The 20114-nt window shown below is 39.4% G+C and overlaps 1 protein-coding gene across 7 annotated transcripts in view; it reads right to left on the bottom strand.

Moving 5' to 3' along the window:
- LMO7 (LIM domain 7) overlaps positions 1–20114 on the bottom strand; it is a 137361-nt gene that overhangs the window by 77582 nt on the left and 39665 nt on the right. For all 7 annotated transcript variants that reach the window (XM_067292873.1, XM_067292841.1, XM_067292827.1 and 4 more), the window contains exons 3-4: positions 19387–19456; positions 481–587 (exon numbers count right to left, since the gene is read on the bottom strand). The gene's annotated coding sequence lies outside the window, so the exon portion shown is untranslated. The remainder of the gene's footprint in view (positions 1–480; positions 588–19386; positions 19457–20114) is intronic.

The following is a 20114-nucleotide window of genomic DNA, read 5'->3' as shown; positions in this document are numbered from 1 at the left end:
TGGTGAGAACAGTGGTCCTTCAGCAACACCATACCTACGCCTCACAGCAGTTCAGGTAAGTGTCAAAAGTACCATCTCAGCCTTTCAGATTTTACATCAATAATCTCAAAGCATAAAGCAAAGTCATGCTTTTTATATAATTCAACAGTTAATTTTACTCTGTTTAAAGCAACCTGAACAGCTTCTGTTTCATTATCGAATGCTGTAAATATTCATTAATAATTAATTTGCCTGTGCGTGAGGTACAAATACCAGATTAATAATTTCACTTTCTAAGTTAATTTTGTGCAAATCTTATCCACCACCTTTAAGAATGCTAAAACCTTCACCACAGTATTCAAAATAGCTCTTACCAGACTAAAACAAGAATTTTCCATAGGCAAACATTTTTAAAAGATGGATTGTGAAATATATTTTCAACAAGCTTTATGACCAACTTAAGGAGAGGAGGGGAGGGAAAAGCAAAACCACAAAACTCACTTGACTGTAACTCGATTGGACAAATCCTGAAGATCCCCTGGATGAAAAAGCTGAGCTTCTTTCAGTCCGATGTTTTCGCAAGCTTTCAGAAAAACGTTTATATTATCCTGTGAAGAGAAGAAGACAGCAGTTGCTTAGTTAAAAGCACTGAGCAGGTTTTGCAAGATGATTAGTATGAACCTCTAAATGTCAAAGCCCAGCTCATGGAAATAATAATAAAAAAGCAATCTTCTGGATCATAAATGCAGGTCATATTTCATACACGCACGCAGGTTGATTTGTGTGATCTTAGTGCCGGGCTGGTACGTTAAAGATTACCTGGCATAAAGTAGTTGCTAGCCAGTAGGCAGCAATCTACACTTTGATGTCAGCTCGGCTCTGCAAACAAACGCCCTCTTTCCAGCTCTGCACGACAAGCCTCACCTCTTGCTTTTAAAAATAACTCCAGCTACTGACATTCACCACCCAGAAACTCTTGGCAGGGGAGGAAGAAGAGGAGGAACATTCTGTTTCTATGATTACAGCCCGATTCTGGGATACGGCACCTAGAATCTGGGCTTGGTTGCTGAGCAGGCGGGAGGGGAAGAGAGAAACCAAACTGTATTCAGCTTTGCTGCTTCCTTAGTTATGGGGTTTTCTCTCCCTCGTGTTCCTCCCCTTCCTCCTCCCCTACCCCCCCCCCCCCGGCTATATAACAAAATATAGGTGCAGTGTCTTACAGCACCCATGCGCTGCACCTGCTGCAGATCAACTGCCGAGCAGGAGCAAGGTTTTAAAAAAAATTAATTAATTAATTAAATCCAGTAATATAAAGAAAGATTATGCAACTTGCGCTCTCTTTCCACTTCATAAACAATGGGCAAGAAATTCCTTCTTGTTAATGTGGAATGCTATCAACAACAAAAGAATTTGCCCTCTCCCGCACTTCTCAGTTTGGTTGAAAGCCACAGGAAAAGGTACACAAAGTTACTTAATTCATAAGCTAATACAGCCATGTCATTCAAAGCTTTTGCAATTAAGGTACTATGGTAGAGTTGCGCAGTATGATTGTGGTGTGATATAATATGGTTTAAACCTTTTTTTTTTTTGATATATATTCGCTGGGTGTAAAAATAGTTCAATCATTTACAAATTCAAAAAAAAAAAATCTACAAAAAAGTATCAGCTGCTTCTAATACTTGTTAGAAAAAAAATCCCCACAACTTTCCGTTTTGAAGGTCCCTGAGATTCTAGTATTTCTTATCAGTCTGTAAACATGCTTTCATTCAAGGAAAATATTTGCAGAAGGTATTTCCCATGGAGGCTGAGGGCTTGGTTTGACATCCCCGAGACCCCGAGCATCCCTGGAAAGCAGGCGTTTCATCCCCGAAGCCCAACACGTGGCGGGGGCTGCTGAGCGGGCACGCGGAGAGGATAAGCGGAGGGGGACAAGCGGAGGGCACTGTGCCGCCAACTTTGCCGTAACTGGTGATGCACCAGCTCCCATGACACACAGGGGGCTGCTAGCGCAAGCCAGCCGCCTTTGAGCATCCTGCTGTGGGGCAACCCAGGCAGAGGCCTTTGCTTTTCCTCTCCGTGCAATGCACCTACAGGAAAAGCCAGCTGGATGTGGCATTTTATCCAATTAATATTCAAGTGTCATGTTAGTACTTCAAAGCCTCAAGGACTTGAAAATGCAAGGCTAAACCAAAGATCTGGGGGATGGGGAAAGGCATAGGCTGCAGTCCCACTCCTAGAAGCAGGGGAACTGCCCACTACTCGGTTGAGCAGCACATAACGTTGGTAAAAAGCTAGACAGTCTGAGTTCAGGGGTCTGGGGAATCCCAGAAACCAGCAGGTAAAGCAAAGGAAGAAAGCTGCATAGCAGACCAGAAGAAATGAGTGGTTGCAAGGTAATAAACACAAGTGACACCAATACCAAGCAAGGCAGCGTGCTCCGATTGGCCTGATCCATCACCAAAATCAGAGGAAACTTGCAAAGCGATAGGTCACATCAACTGAGCCACAGAGAGTGAAAGCATTGTGCGGATAAACAAGAAAGATGAGTCAGAGAGCAAGAAAAAGGGATTCTGCCTACACCCTAAGCATAATTAAAACAAAGCAGAGTACTTGTTCATCAGTGGCAACTTGGCTGTACCAAATTGCGTACAGGAGAATTAACTTTGAAGGTGTTGTAGCAATTAAATCTATCAAATATAAACTTTCTGATAAACATATTTGACACAGCGCATGAGAATGTCATCACTGACATGAGTCAAAACCTTCAGAAACGCTGTGGCTTAGAAATAGGTTGGAGGAAAGGGTAAATAACATGGGAGGCAAAACATAGCTAGTCATGGCACTCACTAGAGTGGAGGATAAAGTGGGGTTCAAATTTGTCCTCTCTCCAGTTCTTGAACCAGCAGCTTGATCATGCCTGCCATGTCTTAGGTGTCCAGCTGTCCCAGCTGCAAGATGTCCTCCAGTCTGGGCCTCAAATTCACCCCAGAGCATCAAGAAAGCTTACCCAAAAGGCTATTGCTCAAATTTGTACATTGCCACAAAAAGTTATAGTTTCAACAAATCAGCACTTCTAAATACTGCTCTTCTGGAGTTATTCTTGACCATCCCTAATCATTATCATAAATCACCAAAGCTAGAAGTCTCAAAATAGCTAGCAACCATTTTAAACTCTAACAGAATAATGAACCTGAAAATGAATTTTAAATAGTACCACAAAAATAAGTGGAAAAAGTGACAAGCTGTCAACCTTGCAATTAGATTTATCACTAGAAATGCGAACAGGAACAAGGTTCGGTGATTAATGTGCTCAAATATAGAAACTATCATGCTATTCCTTTTACCAAGTTATTTCTTGGAATATAACTGTACTTTAATAAGGCTAATGGCTGTTCCAATTCAACTTCAAAGCATATACTGCTATCCTAATCTCATCATACTCTGTGAATAGGATTCTTCTAAAAATTCAGAACTCAACAATTAAAAGTATGGAGAAGCACAATGAACCGGCTCTCTCTCCTGGTGGCTACAAGTTACCTACACAGTGTGTTTGAGAAAAAAGGTTTTCATGTACATATCTGTAACACCCCTCTGCCACCCAGGTGCTCCCAATCACTGTCTGTGAGGGCAGGCCACTTAAATTTAGGAAAGATTCAAATCAGCATAGTTGCAGAGAAAGAGCAAGAAGATGAGGAAAAAACCGCAAGGGATCTATATAATGAGGAGAGAACAGGAGACCTTGACTTGGTTATGCCGATAAAGTGAAGCATGAGATGCAATACTGATGCCCTCTGTGAGCATAAGGGGAGTAACACCAAAGGGGAGAGAAGAGTTATCTAGTCCAAGGGCAATGGGACACAAGAATACATGGTCAAACAGATCAAATACATGTTCTGCTTACATGTAAGGTTTCCAACCATTAAAAGAGTAAGGTTTTGAACAGACTGACAGGAATAACAGGACAAAATTAACTAGATGTTTTTAATGTACAGATTGATCAATCCATATCCTTGAGCATCTGAAGTTGGAATTAGCATCGTACAATTACATGTCTTAAATCATAACAAAAATAAAGCCTGAAGTGTTAACCACAGAATTCAAATGCAATTCATTTTTTGTATGTTATTATTACTTCTAAGGATTTGGGGGAGGGGAAGTGAGATTGGGAGGGGGATTATGTCCCCTCCTGAATAAATGCATAAGGAAAGAGTAAAGCATTTCAGATGCTCCAAGCACGACTCCAGTTTCACGCAAGCCGTACAGATTTGCATTAAATGCACACCACAGAATGCTGACTAGTTAGAGCGATTACCATGCAGCATTTCATTTTTGCCTGAAACTTCAAAGCAAACCGCACCCAAAAACACAGGAAAGCAGCAACATGAGAGAGACCAAGCTTGCAGTGGGAAGCAGGTCACCCAGGAGCAGGCATTTAAATATTGCTGTTGGGAGAAACAGCAGGCAATACCGCACACTTGCAGGCACGCGCCTGCCTTTCTGGCCCCTCACGGGAATCACCTTTCCTCCTGCTGCTGCTAAGGCATCCCCTCTGCAGTGTCCCAAACAAGAAAAGATGGCACGCCAATATTATGGGGAGACCCCGAGAGCCAGCAACAGCCTCCCTGGGAGCCTCCCAGGGGATCTGTGGCTCCCTCCCGTGTCCTAGCAATGCAGGCTTGTCTCTCTCTCACTCTCTCTCGCTCTCTGAAAAGTCTTTTCTGTATTGCTACCTCCTTGTGTTTTCTCACTGGACCTCAGCATTGCTTCTGCTTCTAGGCAAGGGGCAGCATAAGAGCTCTGCAGCTCCAGGGGTTAAATGGGGTGGGAAAAGCAATGGTGCCAGATGAAACACATTCTGGACTGCTTGTTCACACCTCTGCCCTCCAGACTGCAAAGGAGGAAGAAGGCAGTCATGGTATGGGAAAGCACAAGAATAAGGACATCTTCCAAATAAATAAATAAATAAAATATATAATAGAATAAAATAAAAAATTTGGGATCACCATTGGCAGTGGTGCTGTGCTTGCACCTGAGGTCAGCTCCTAATGTCACCGTGGCAAGAATTTGAGATCAAGATGGTGCAGCACTGTGACAAGGAGGATAAACACATAGCACCAGTGAGATGAGAGGGGGGGAAAAAGGTACACAGGTTCCTCAACACCTAAGACAGAGGAAAATAAAGGAAGAACACTTCTAAAATGGAAGAAAATGGCATCAGCAAGAGGAAAATGAGGGAAAAGACAGAAATAGAGATGCAAAAAGGAGCAAGAAAAGGTGACCTTAAATAGGAAAAAAAAACTGAGAAAGGGTAGAATACATAAAATAATTTAAAAAATCTTTATGGAATAAAAATCAAAGAGCATGAAGTATAGGGCAATTAAAAGAGGTCTCCATATAAGAGTATAGAATCACTGTTTTATTTGGATTATTTATGTGCAACAAAATATTACACTAAGTGGAGCCTGCATATATAATCTGCAATTTAATTAAAAAATAAATCCCTCAATTATCATGATTATCAGGGTGGGGCAGGAATATTAATTTAAACATATGTGTAAATACATTTGCTTTCTTTAGGGTGCAGTCATGCTGTGTGGTAAGTCTGTCTTAGTTAACTGTTTCTCTGAAGCTCTGCACACGCACCAAGACACATTGAGATGCTGTAGGAATGCAAGTTATGGCACATCTTTCTCAATTCAATTGGCATCTGGAAGAAAAACAAATTCAATTAACATACTTGGTGGGTTGTTTTGTTTTGTGTTTCTTCCAGACTGCCTAGGCCAATAAATGAAGATGGTCCTCCACATTAGGTTGTCTACTCCTTCTGTTTAAATACCTACCATTTCAGCTAATTTTAACAGCAATCATGCAAAGACAGATGGTTTCCCTGCCCCTCCTTTCAGAGGCTGAAAGGGGAGGAAGGGAGCAGAATTTTGTAAGGACCGTGATGCAGATTTTCATTGAAGCATTACAGCTTCACCCAGACAGCGCCTTGGTGCCAGAAGCCATTTCCATTTTATAGGCTTAAATAAATAAATAAATAAATAAATAAATATAAAAAATCCCAGTACCTACAAGTGCCTACCAACAAAACTTTTGACATTTTGGGAAGAGAGACTGATGTATTTGTTCTTTTTTTTCCCCCTACACAATTCTAAATATCTTCTGAATGGCTCATACTTAAAAGCCTTGCTTCTCAATACCATAGTTTTAAGGGTATTTGGAGTAACATAGCCTTGGCCGCAAATGCTGTGTCTCCTTCAGCTCCATACTCATGAGGAATCCTTCTTATTCACACTCACATTCCCTTGAGTAAAGACATATTCCCATGACAAATAGAGGTAATTTAGAAAGTATAAAGCAATTTTCACACACTCAGCATTACACCAATCATTAAAGCCTGCAGAAGTCAGTTTAATACTGAATTTAGAGCTGCCTTTTGCAACAGCATCAGGGAAGAGCTATGCATTGTTTACATTCGAAGGCGGGGAAAGGGAAGCGGCCTAGGAACGGATCTTGTTGAACGAGTCCGGTAACTCGCGGCTGCTCGGAGCTACGTTTTGACCAGTAGCAGCGGTTATGGGTGCAGGGGGCAGCAGGGCGAGGGGGGAGCAGAGTCAAGGGGCCAACCCTGCGGTCTGATCACAGGCCCGCGAGCCAGGAACCCCCATCACCATTGCAGCATTGGGCTACCAAGTGGCTGCGACACATTCGTCCCAGCTATAAAATGACATCCCCGGTCTCTCCGTTTTCCTGAGAAACGCTGCTAACGGGTTCAATCTTGAACTGCAAGTCGGAAAAGGATTGGGTGGAGCAGCTAAACTACATTCCCCCCCCCCCCTCACTTTTGGGTCCAAGACCAAAAGAAATGCAGGCACAATTCAGCTTCGAGCGACCTCAGGGCTTCTGCTCTGTAAATTATCCCACCTATAACAGTACGTGCAGGCACTGTATTGGCCAAAGATCAGAAACAGTGCTGATCGCTTGGCCTCTCCGCTGTGCGTACCGTACCCTTCGTTGGCTCTCACACAATGAGCAATAAAGAGAGACTGAGATCCCCGACAGGCAAGGATTCCCTGCCCCTAGCTCTGCGCTCAGCTACCCGCACGAGTGATGAACTCTTCTGGCTTTACTCTCAGAAAGCATGTGCTCGTGCTTCCCGCATACAAGCATGAGACCTGCATAATCTCTCCCACTATCTCCAGGCTCCGAGTATCTATAATTTCAAATCATGGCTTAGATAACCCTAGCCATGGAAAAAGTAATATTCCTCTCTGCGCTGCAGTTCAGTCTCATTAGAGTTAAACCATTAAGGCGACCACAGTCTGAAACAGCCTTAGGTGAGAATAAGCAGCATTTTGCTGGCAGACAAAAAGGCCCGTCCACCCCAAATACCCCACCTCCAGCTGTGACAAGAGCAGCTGGTTACAGAAGCCCGCGAAGGTTTGCACTAAGAGGACTTCCCCAGATGTCCTTTCTCAGCTCCAGGCAGTGCCCAGCGTTGTGTTTAAAGGCCAGCAGAAGACCTGCCCTACAGAGTTCACCTCCCTGCCTGCAATCTCTTGTAGCATTGAGCTCCACAATGTAATTCCCGTGTGCGTAACAAAATTAAGAAAAAGGTAAAACAGAAACTGTTTTTTCTATTGTTGTTTTTTTAAATGAAACTGAGTTTATGGAGTTCAAGGTACTCGACGCAGCAAGGGACCAACTGTCCTTAATGACTTGAAATCTTGCCCAGGCCCCTGCCTTTATTGTGCTGTGGTGTAAACTTAACTAAGATTACATAGCTGTATATAACAGCAACAGCATACCAAATGAATACTATATTGATAAGAAAGAGAGGGAGTAACAAGTTGCAAACTGCAGGTGCGTTTCTGAGATGTCACTGTTACTGAATGAGGTAAGCTGTAAATGAAAAGGGCAAAAGTAACTGCACATTGACAGCCTGGGCAGACCCGCCTTTTTACCCAGAAGAGAGCTGTGTGCAGTTCTGAGCTTAATCCCATTTTGGACTGCACAAAGGGAATTAGTTTAATTCCCTCACAGACACTCTTACTGTAAAATAAGTATACGCTCAGAAAGCGAGTACAGAATAACCATCCTGGGCTATTTCCTTGTTTGGACAAGCCTTAACTTTCCCACCAGTTATTCACATTCCAGTCCAAGTTGAGAAAATCAAGTGATGTGCTTTTCACTCTGAACAGACTTTGTAAGCTAAGTGTGTAAAATACTCTAACGCCAAGTTACCCCACTACACAGAATTGGAATGACAGTAATCCACTTAAAGGTGAAACTCCCCTGAAGCCTAATGAGTAACAAAATAAGTAAAGAACTCTTGTTCTTGAAACAGAAAGTTTTGGCAGACCTCTTTTTTTTTGGGGGGGGGGGTGGATTGTATACACAGTTGTTTTTTTCTTTTTTGCTCTCTATTTTGCTCACACAGGTTAGCAATTCAGTATGGATACAACTCAACCCCTTCAACTGCACACTCAGATCCTCAGTACACTTAGTTCCTGATTCTAGACTACAATTCAGTACTTCATTTTTCTTAAAAGAAAAATTTGAAGCACTCTCTCACTTCGCTTCCTTCAGCAGCCCCAGACAGACATCTTTCGTTTTCTGAAAGGAGCAGCAAACTACTTCCTTTAACTCTGTTGCCCTACCTGGGCCACGATGTAAAGGCAAACTCCCAGCTTGCCCAGATCAAGGAGCGGGTTTGGAGATTAGCTGTATTTCAGTCCACCTCAGCTCCTGCATTAGGGCCAAGCTTCCTCGTGTCCATCCCCGTTCTCGTGCCCCACAGAAAGCAAGCTCGGTCATTACAGTGCAACTCTTCTGCGACCATATTAAGTCGCATTTAATGCTGCCTTTGTATTTATTAGCTCTTCTACACACATCATCGGAGGAGGGCAATTCAGTATGGGCACCCGGGTGCGGAGGTGTTCAGACAGGCATTGAAAGACACGGTATGAGTCTTGTCCCACACACGGAAGTGAGTTGCACAGCTATACATCTCCAGCACTGATACTGCAGAAAGTTATCACTCCTGCAATTAACATCTATTTTCTCTGGAAATTGCCATGAATTTTAAACATCATACAACAACAACAATCTGATAAACCAGAGAGAAAAGCACTGCAGTGTCCAGCTAATGAAGATTTAACACAGAGAAATACTGACTGCTGCATGAAACCTCAAAACTGCATTTCCTTGGCACAAGCAGGAGAAATCAACTAATAGGTGTCACAATCATAATTTAAGGTGTGTACCTTTTCTACATGCTTGCCATTTTTTTTCCAGTCAGGAAGGAACGTTTCTTTACAAATGCAGAAACAGTCATCAGCTATTTAAGGAAATAAAAAAAGCATACAAATGACAGGGTGCACCACAGACTACAGCTGATTGAATTGATAAATGGAAATTTCTTACAGTTTATTTGGCAACCATACTTATGAATCTTATTAAGTGCTGGCAAGTTGGGAAAAAAGTCATACTTTTTGGAGCTTTAGTTTAGAGTAGGAGGAGGGATGAAAAATTCCCACATTAAAAAAAAAATCTTGATGTCAATCATATTACTTTACAGTTAGATTACAATAATTTTTATTTTGATTAATTAACATTTTGACATCTCTTCCCAGTAACTCTTTGGAAGCATCAGTTTGGAACATATGAACTCATCTAAAACATCCCCCAAACACTATTTTTATTTCACATAGAGATCAAAGATGCACGGCACTTACTATCCCAAGACAGGAGACCAGGCCTAGAAGCTGAACCATCATTTCTTGGGGTATGCACTTAGGGGTCTGCACACGTGCAATCTCTCCCCAGTTAGTCTCCTAGATACATTTCACATCATCACCACCTACTGAAAAACTGTCAGTTTAATACAGCAGCTGGGTTTTATTCTGCCTGATAGAAATCTCGAGCAGCTACTAAAAATGTCGCAAAGAGTTTGCATCAGCCTACCCTTTCCCCACACCCTACATTTCAAAGGGTTTAGGCAGCAACAAAAAACAATTAAAGGAAATTCATAGCGAAGGCTGAAGCATACCATACATTTTCAAGGAGAAGGGCACAAAACATTAGTAAACCTCTGCAGTGATTACATACTCCAACTATCAGGCATTGAAAAACTATACAACAATGTCATCTCTAACTATTAATAACCATACTTCCTTTCCAGCATATAACCCTCTTCCTTAATTGTCTAACAAGGGTGTTTTCATACAAGCCATATTCCTATTTCCAGTAAGACGGCAGAAAGAGTTCAAGAACTGATTTATAGTTCCACATATGTTCTTATCAAATCCTACAACATTCCTGTCATCTATTGATTTATCCTTTACGTTCTCAGAATTCAGTTCAAACATTTTTGGTTTCACATTATGGTCTATGAGAGAATTGGACTGAGATTCAAAATTTCATGTCTGCCCTAACTTACTGGTTGACCTCAGGAAAAGTCACTTAAACTCTTCTGCTTGCGCTCTGCTTTCTTCAGCTGTAGAAATGAAAGAATGGTAAAGACCTCTTTGCTAAGTACTTTGAGATCCAACATTTTAAAAGCTTTAAGAATCATCTTAGTTTAAATTCTCAAAGATAGCGAGCAGATTTCTACAATGTTCCATGATTAACAAAGACAAAAAAGGTCAGTCTCTGCTTTTCCTTTTAAATTAAGCATTTTCATGCCAGGGCTTATGTGCTCATCATTCTCCCAAATTTGAAGCAACATCTGCTTAAGAGTCTGAAGTAATGGCAGTTGAAACTTCTGAATTTTACTGAAAAGCTACACTGAATTCGATTGCATTTTTCATAGTACTGACAAAAATCTCACTAGGATTCATTAACTGAAGAATTTTACACATTGCTTAATGGTTATATTTCAAATGCTACGCAAGCTCAAAAGATCTTTTCTCAGACTACGACATAGTCTTTTATGTCCAGGAAACTTGTTTGAGCACTTCAGCTGGACCACTGATCAAAGAAAAAAAAAAGTTTCCCCTCCCACGTAATTTTACTTGTCAGAACAAAACTAGATACTTAAGGTAGTAACAGTCATATAGAAGTCCTCATCTAGTTTAAACACTTTAAGAATCTAATAAACATACCACTACACAATAAAATGCTTCTCAGCATTTGAAAGAAATTATACTACTTGCCATAGTAGACAGGTTTCCAGCTAAGCATAACGTCAGGCTGGAATACCAGGAGGAAAAAGAAAAAGCATGAGGAATATAGTATCTCAGCCTCCTTTTTTTTTTTTTTTTTTTTTTTTTTTTAAGTATTGTAAAATATTATTATTTAGAATTACACTGTCCTTCCTGGCAAATAAGATTTGCTCATTAAAAACCTCTTGTTTTCCACAGGAAAATACCTGGAGGTATTACGTTACCTGCAGCATAAAAAGGATATTAAATGAAGAAAGATAAATAACTACTACTACAAAGAGGAAACCAACCTCATTTTTGTCATTTGAAATGTTCCTGAGCCTGCAGAAAATTTACAGGGTGCCCTATAAAGGAAAGCATATGTGATGGGAAGTTGGACAAAGTGCACAAAATGTGTGACATTATTTGTTCACGTTCACTTTCTCCCTAAGTTTTAGGCATACTGAAGTTAAGAATAAGAATCACAAGAAACACTAATTGCTCTTGTAAAAGCAAAATTAGCATTCGTGGAAGTAAAGATTACGCCAAGTAACTAGAAGTCTTTTGAGAAAGGGATGTGCATCATCTTGTGTCTTGCCCCGTAACAAGCAATACTGTAGATGGGCAAATCAGCTTCTAGGTGAACAACACATCACATTTCACGCTTAGCAGAAGTGCTGCATAAACACTCTGAATTTACAGTCCAAAGACAAAATCAAAGCCACAGGACATGGCTCAGCCATGAAGGAAATGGAAGGCAAGAATCGAGGCAGAGGTCATGGCTCTCTTAGCTATTATGTGGGCTGGGACTTGTCAAAAGGTTTCTTAAAACTTCAAAAGAAAAAGCAATGCTTCAAATCACTCTACATTATACTTTCTCAGCATTCCCAACCCTCTCATCACTGCAACAAGAAACATTAGACAAGCAAACAGAGCAAGTTTTCAAATGGCTATTAGCTCATTAGTCAGCTCTCAATCAAAATTTATGAGGCTGGCCGTTTCTTGTGAGCGTTTTTGGATAATAATAGTTTGAGCTAACTGTTTTTCTCCTGGTGTTTGTTAGCAAAGCAAGGCCAACACCACTAGCTTTTATACAACTTATTCCACATATCTGCATATTTGTCTTTCCTCATTTTCAATGAGGAATAGAAAGGAGGGGGGCACCTCTTCTCTGTTATTCACTTTCTCACACCACACAGATTGCTGTTAGCATTACTAATATTAATCTAGCCCATTCTCGTCATATTCACAGATCAGAAGTTGGAAAAGATTTTTAAAAAGCCACAAAATATATATAAAAAACAAACAAAAAAGTGCCCCCAAAATACACTGCAAAGAAGAAGGAAAAAAAAAAAAAAAGAAAAGAAAAGTCTTACAGATGAATAGAAGAAAGGATACTGGATATGAAACTGGATAAACAAGAAAGGAGACCATTTAATAAAAAATGCAAGATGACAGAAAGCATGAACCAGTATAAAGGTTATACTAAACATAAGGAGTTGGACAGTAGAAAATAAATGGAGTCAGGATTTTCAGCAGGAAGGAATGATTCCAAGGCACTTTGGAAGCAGAGCTGCCGGAGGGGGGGGGAGGAGACATTTTTAATAAAAAAAATCATATTAATATTACCATCAGATTTTAAAATTTTCTAAATGGAAGACGTAAATAATTCGAATCTAAATTATCTAGAGAGTGAGCTTTGTAGCCAAGTCCTAAATAAAACATGCAAAATGAAGATTTTTATCTCAATTGTATGGATTCTACCCCCAAAATTGTTTAAAAATGTCCTGTAAGAAAGTGGAAATTTGACATCTGAATGCCAGTCTCCTATAACAAGAACTGTATCAAGAAAACTTTCCCACATAAAAGATATATTTGGCCAGCTATATTTGATGACAGCAGATAAGGATGTACCAGGGCAGTTCCAAGTTTTGCGAGGTGTTATGCACAAAAGTAACTTTAGTGGTAGCATTTTATCTTCTCCACCCTTGTCCTCATCACCCCTTCATTTTGGTACATTTTTTCCTGTTTCTTCCTTCTTACTTTTATTATTACCTACTTTATTGGTTTATGATGTATATGTTAACAATCTCCATTATAAAGTGGCTCTCCTTCACTATTTGTGTTGGCTGTCTTGGTGCAAGTGGAATTAATTCCTTTTGATATATTAAATGAGTAAATTATATAATATAGTGCTGTTATAGTAGATTTTGTTAAAGGAGAGAGGGAAAGATATTTGAATACAGACTTGTCAGAAGGGCATGTTGGGCCTAGATGAACCAGGAAAATAAGTGGTTAAAAAATAAAAAAAAAGTGTGGAAAATGATTGATGCTCTTCACCCTAGAAGATCCCCAATTCCCTACTAGAACTACAACTAAAAAAATCCCAGTATATAATTTTCTGAATGCATTAGCTCAAACCTGGGATAGTCTACAGATGAACAGTTTTACGCTCTTGTATGAAAGGCAAAATGAAAACTCACTAAAAATGTGCCAAAGATGAAATAAGGAGCTTCTTGTGAATTAGATGTTTTGTGCTAATTTTCATCCAGCACTCAAACTGGGAGAGCTGGAAGGGAACAGCAACAGCTCTGCTTGATCAAAATGAATGACCAGTTAATAAAGAACAAATAAGTAAAACCTAAAAACACAAAGAGTAATAGCATTTCATTTTAAATCCTATAAATCCAATAGCTGCCTTCTCTACCTGTGGTTTGACCATAGCCCTCAGGCCTTCAGTGTGACAATATGTTTCCCAATCACAGAGCAGAGTTGAACTTCAACCTTATTACCAGGATTTGCAAAGAGAAATACATGGTCTTAAGGACCAGATCAGGAAGTTGTAAGGCAGGGTTCCCACAAGCCACCACTTCCCAATGGAGATACTGACTCTTATTCTGAATTTGCTACCTGATCTCAAATAGAAAGTTCTATTTATTAAAATTTTGCCTTGCTACTGGGCATAGTTATTTCTCTTGAGCAATGAACTGTTCTGACAGATACGTCAAGGTTGCATATACTATACAAAACTCATTCATCTTCGCACTGTCTCAGGGTTTCTTAAGACTTCGATCCCAGTGTATGATCCTATGCTTGCGTTCAGCCAACTGAGTCGGAAATGTGAGGTTCCTCAGGGAGAAAGATACTGCAGCCAGTGATGCATCTCTTAAAATGCTTGGCAGAGCCTTGTTGGAAGATTTGTTATCAGCCCATAATGTCCTCCCCCTTGCATGACTAGATGCGAACCATTTTACATGCTGGGATTCAAGCTAAAAGACAGGGAGCCCCATTTATGGAGAAATGGGCTTTCTTTGGGCTTGCTTTTGCAAAGCACTGATTTTTATTTTTTTTTGCCCCCTGCCCCCAAGAACTCTAAGCAAAATCATTCTGCAACTTTTGATTTACTTAATTTCCTGAGACTTCAATATTTGCCTCAGTCTTTCCCCTTTTGCCCATTTAACTACTAAAACGGGAGCACTATATAAAAGAGAGAAAAAATAATCAAGCTTTAAAAACAACTTAATAAAAAGCATACAGACAGAAATAATGTCATTGTCCTCCGTTACTACTACTACTACGCTTTTAGAAAAAAATCCATTTATTCCAGAGAAAAGATTTGAGATTTTTTCCCCTTTAGTAGAAACTTGGGAAGAACACCTGGCAATGGGAACAACAAAAAGAAGAAAACATCCAGAAACCGCGGAGAAATGGTCACTTAGTCTACAACACTGGAAAGTGGGGACTGCTCTTTAATGCAAGGCACTTCAAAAGAAGGGTTGAAAGGTACTTGAAACGTGAACATTGCTTTTTAGTACCTGAGGGCAGCTGTATCACGCTGGGAGATGGAGCACATCATTTAATTTGCAATTCTTTGTCTAGATACAGCTTAGGCTGTTTTAGAATCAATATAAACAGGATTTTCTCCATTACAGAAGCAAAGCAATTGGGATAAAATCTACCTAGCAAGATCTATCACTGTAAGAGAGGTTTTTTGGTTTGCTTGTTTTTTAAGCATATCTCTATGATATAGGTCTATCTCATTTAAGTATGGACCAGAAGTGGATTTTTAAGGCAGGCTGCATACTTCCTATCTTGGATAGCAAAATCCCAGCCTCCATAATTCTCTGACTTTTCATTCACCTACCATATCCCTCCAAAATGACAAAGGACCAGGAACAGCTACTTTGTACCCGTTTGGCCTGCCTACCTGCACTAGGGAAAATATATGGACTTCTCATAAAAGCTGTGGATCTTACAGAGTAAAAGTTGGAAAGAGAAGCAGAAGTTAATCCTGCATTTCCCAGAAATTATTTCAGTGGAAAGTTTTTAAACAAATAGCATCCTCTCACCTTAAATGTAGTGGTGCTAAGGAAAGCATTAACTTGGTCTATTAATCAAGCATTCAAATGTCTCTCCTTCAGCGTCCCTCCAGCTAAAATAAAATAAAATAATAATAATAATCATGTCCGAGCTCCCTTCAGGAAACTTAGAACTGCACCATCTCTGAAACCCGTTGTTTCTTGTTAAAAATCAACCTGGAGCAAGTCTCATCGCTCTACAACTATGGCTGGAATTGGTCCTTTGTACCCTGAAGCCTGCATGCCCCATTGCTCAGGAAGTCAGCCCAGGAGCTGCACTAGCATTTTTTCAGTGGCTCACCATGGGTGAGCGGTGGCAAGCCAGCCTGGGACAGCTGCAGCAGCACCCCTTCCTGCCACACCATCAGCTCAGCTCCTCAACAGCCCTGGGTTACAGCTTGACCCACCTGGCAAACTGACAGTGATTTGGGACTCACCAACATGCAAGGCTCCGAGCTGCAGCAGTTCTGCAAAATAAGCTGTGCTGCATCCAGAGCAGGAATTCCCAGCCGTTGTTTCCTGCTCGTTGCAGTCAGGATAAAAAAATTTCACATAGGGGCCGAGCTGACCTAAGAGCCTGCCATCATCATCAATAGATAGGTCTGCTCTGCCCTCTGTCTCCTGTTCCCACTGTTTCCTTGCAGCAACTCAGGCATTCGTCTTATTCCTTTGTGAATCAGTTCAGTTTTCTAGATTGTAAAATATATATATTTATATATTTTTATTTTATATATATGTGTGTGTTTTTATTTTTATATATATATATATATATATATATATTTTTATATATATATATATAAATAAAAGATCACTAGATCTCACACGAGCAATGGGAGGAGCATAGCTGAGAAGAGCACCAGAGAAGTGGGACTGCAGTAGCAAAGCATTAGACACATTTCACATTATGGCTGGGCTATGTCTCCCTGTCTCCCAAGCAGTGTTAATCCAATCTCCTAAGCAAGCTGCAGCCCACCATTTCTGGGCCATTCTAAACTGAGTATATCAGGTTACATCAATTTTTAGGTTTGACTAGTACCATACTTAGCATTTTTGGTCACTGAATGCCAAGTTTCACTTAGGTATTTACTCATCAAAACACATTTATTTATTTATCATTCCATCATGATTATACTTGAACCATTGTAATTCACACCCAAATTTGCTACACAGTAGTATAATCAAACTAAAGATGAATGCTAAAGCTTATTTTCAATTGTTTAAAATGAGCTTGGAATTTAGGTGATCCAGCTAATAAAAAAAATCTCTATTAGATTCTGTGAGAATTAAGATGTCACAAAAGCAAGTGACGCAATGATTTAATTGAGCATTAATCCACCTCAATTCCCTATTGCCACACAAAAAATGTAGCACACAATATATCATATAAAACAGAATGCTTCATTATTCAATAGACTTTCGTTTCCTATTTTACTCAAGAATTTTTTTTCAAATAACCATGAAGTCAAAGAAACAATAGAATGAAACCATGCTGGAGATTGAACCAAACATGCTGGTTGATCATTTTATTTTTGTACTGTTGAAAAATTTCTAAGTATTAGAAAAGTTTTCAAATACTCTCTTCAAAAAAAAAAAAAAAAAACACTAATATGGAAGTCGAATACATTAACTGAGCATGATGAGTCCAGAAGTCCAGAGGACAATGAACAAGAAACTATGGGAAGAACATGATCAAAAGACGTCTACAGAAAAGATATCACAGGAATTGCAAGACCCATGTTCAAGTCTCAGCAGCTCTTTACCCTTGACAGAAAGGAGGAGGGAGGAAAAAAAAAAAAAAAAAGAATTCTTCTTTAAACTTAAGTTTGTTTAAAAAAAAAAAAAGAAAGAAAAAAGTCCTCCTACCAACAGTATTTGTAAACCTCATACAGGCCTGGGGAATAACAATTAATTTAAGACTGAAAGACATTGAATACAGCAGAAATGAAAGCCACAGAAGTATATATGAAGCCATTGGAGAACGCAATCTAGAGGAAGATTCATGGAAGAAAAAACTTATGAATGATGCAAATATTTCCAGAACATAACAAGCAAGCCTACCGGATGATTTCTTAGCAAGCTGTACATCTAGGAGCACTGTAAACCTTACACTTCTACACTTGAAAGTAAAACAAAGAAATTACTAGCAAAAGTGTGTTACTCTGGGAACTGCTTTTCAAGAGTAACAGTGGATTCTTTCCCTCTTGAAATCCTATGGGTTCACAGTATCACGAGACTGTTAGGTACAAATGCTTGTGTTTTCTCCAAAATGCACAAAACCATAGTTTCTAATATGGGTTTTGCATGCAGGGATGAAAGCTGGTCTCTTCAAAGCTGGTATAACTGAGTATGCTCCTCCTAAGTCTAGGGAAACAAACCTCCCCTCCCTCCCATTACAGGCATCATAATCATGATCTTCTGAAATTAATATATCTATGTAAAACCCTTTCCATCAGCTAACACAAAACATGAGCTCTCCCAATGATTATCTTCAAGTGGTATTTTAAGACCAATGATACCACTGGATAATCTTGGTTTAGTATATTCGTTAACCCTTCCTCCCCTTTAATTTTTGCAGACTTGTAGGAACTAGAAACAACTTGAGGGAACAGTAATATACCATAAGTAAGTGGTAAGATATGAACTACACACCTAAGGAATACTCCAAATTTTTGTATCTGGAAAGAAAGAAAAAGCATGTAAAAACGGGAGTTCACACAGTTATGATTCAAGACAACACTTGAGCCACCACAAAAATGAAATCTATTCTATGGTTTTCTGGTTTGGATTAATGGCTACTTCAGAGGCCATTTAGGCCATCAGACTAGCGATAGAATAACTGTGCTGTCTTTCCCAAGATGATTTTGGTTTAATTTGAATTCTTGCTTGGATGCCTCACGAGAAAAGAATGTGCAGCCCTCATTATTCCTGAGTCCAAGACCCTGAGCTTTTCTGGGACAAGGGCAACTAACACTTCATGCGGTCATTTGATGTGGAAATGCACATTCTGAGCTTGCACAAACATATGGCAAGTTAACCCAATCTTTCGGCCATCAGCCAAGTTACCAACAGAATGCCTTCTTCTCTAGAGAGCTGTATAGTTGACCTGCAAAAGCAGGCGTTTTATTGGTTCATACCTTTAAAATATATAATTACAAGCATCTGCAGATGTTTCACATTTTACTTGTATTAAGAAGTTAAATAACTTTCCCCAATGTTATGACTGCATGTTTGCCATAAGGAGGGCTCTTCTACTTGTTACAGGAATCATGCATATGTCCCTGTTCACCTTCAGTCCTTTAAAATAAGAACAACAGTTCTGGTCACAGGAGTAAGAAACATTGATGGTGATAAGGATAACCAACAAGGCTACCTTCCTAAGAAGAACTGGTAAAGAAAAAAATTATTTGAATTTGTTTTTTATGATGGTTTTTATGATGCCAAATGGCTACAAAATTTACAGTCCTACAGTCCCTGACCTGCAAGTTTGTCAACACCACACAGGAAATCCTTTAAGATTACTGTGAAAATAAAATGATTCTAGGTAATTTTTTTCTTCCACAAACAATGCGATTTACAGCCAAAATACTGTGAAATCCCTTAACTGAAGCCTAAAGAGATCTTCGTGTGATCTGAGTTATTTTAGTGCAACCTATGCTTTAATGGGGTTGGGGAGAAGTAAATTCTAAAAAATTTATGTTATAGAGAATGCTTCTTAGTCTGCCCATTTGCTAGCCGAAGGATTTCTGAAGTGGTTTGTGTGTGAGACCATGTAAGAACAAAAGGCAAGAGATGACTAAAACAAACAAAGAAACAAAAAACTCACACACCAGAACCCCCCCCCCACACACACACCCACCCACTAGCAGAATTATGTAAATACTAGATCTGACATCATTACTTACCAAGCCAGCTATTGGAGTTGATAGGTGATTGATCTTCTTAATGATGCCAGGTTTGATCTTGTTAATCAAACTAAAAAGAAGTCATATGAATTTCTGTTATATAATCAGCTTTAAGCATGAGTATCAATGTCTATTAAGAAATATTTTGCATATATTGCTAATTTATGGGACTTGAACGAAGAAAATTTGAACACGTAAACCCAAATAATATACGTTTTTTAATCAGTTTTCTAAAATGCAACAAGCAAACAGCAACAGATTGCAGAAGCAAAAAGTAGGACACATCACAAAAATAAAGGTTGTTGAGAATGGCAAAGTGAGAAAGAAAGAAAGAGAAATTAATTAGAAATGCATGGTTAGCTGCAGGAAGAAATGGAGCCATGTTTCAGCTGCATGGGTGGTGATGTTAACCATACTCAAATTTCCCATTTAAAGATTTTTTTCTGATAAAAGTTCTGATGTAGCAGATATTAAAAATCAAAATATCAATGTGAAAGTTCTGAAATTCCTATAAGCATAGGAATTTGTGTCACTGTCAGTCCCAGTATGATGTATGCAACAACCATTTTTGTTACATGATGTGTAAGTTATAGTTTCAATCTCAGCCAGAAGCATTTTATTTTTCTTCACATTATTGCTACCCTACATTATCTAGGATTCATAATTAAACCAAAAAGATTAGATGGACAAATGCATCACTGTTGAATACACAAGCCCAAGCACACATC

The sequence above is a fragment of the Apteryx mantelli genome, chromosome 1 (genome assembly GCF_036417845.1).
Source record: "Apteryx mantelli isolate bAptMan1 chromosome 1, bAptMan1.hap1, whole genome shotgun sequence".
In the NCBI taxonomy this organism is placed as follows: domain Eukaryota; kingdom Metazoa; phylum Chordata; class Aves; order Apterygiformes; family Apterygidae; genus Apteryx; species Apteryx mantelli.
Note: the sequence above shows the minus strand (reverse complement) of the source record. Positions and strands in the feature narration are given on the sequence as shown.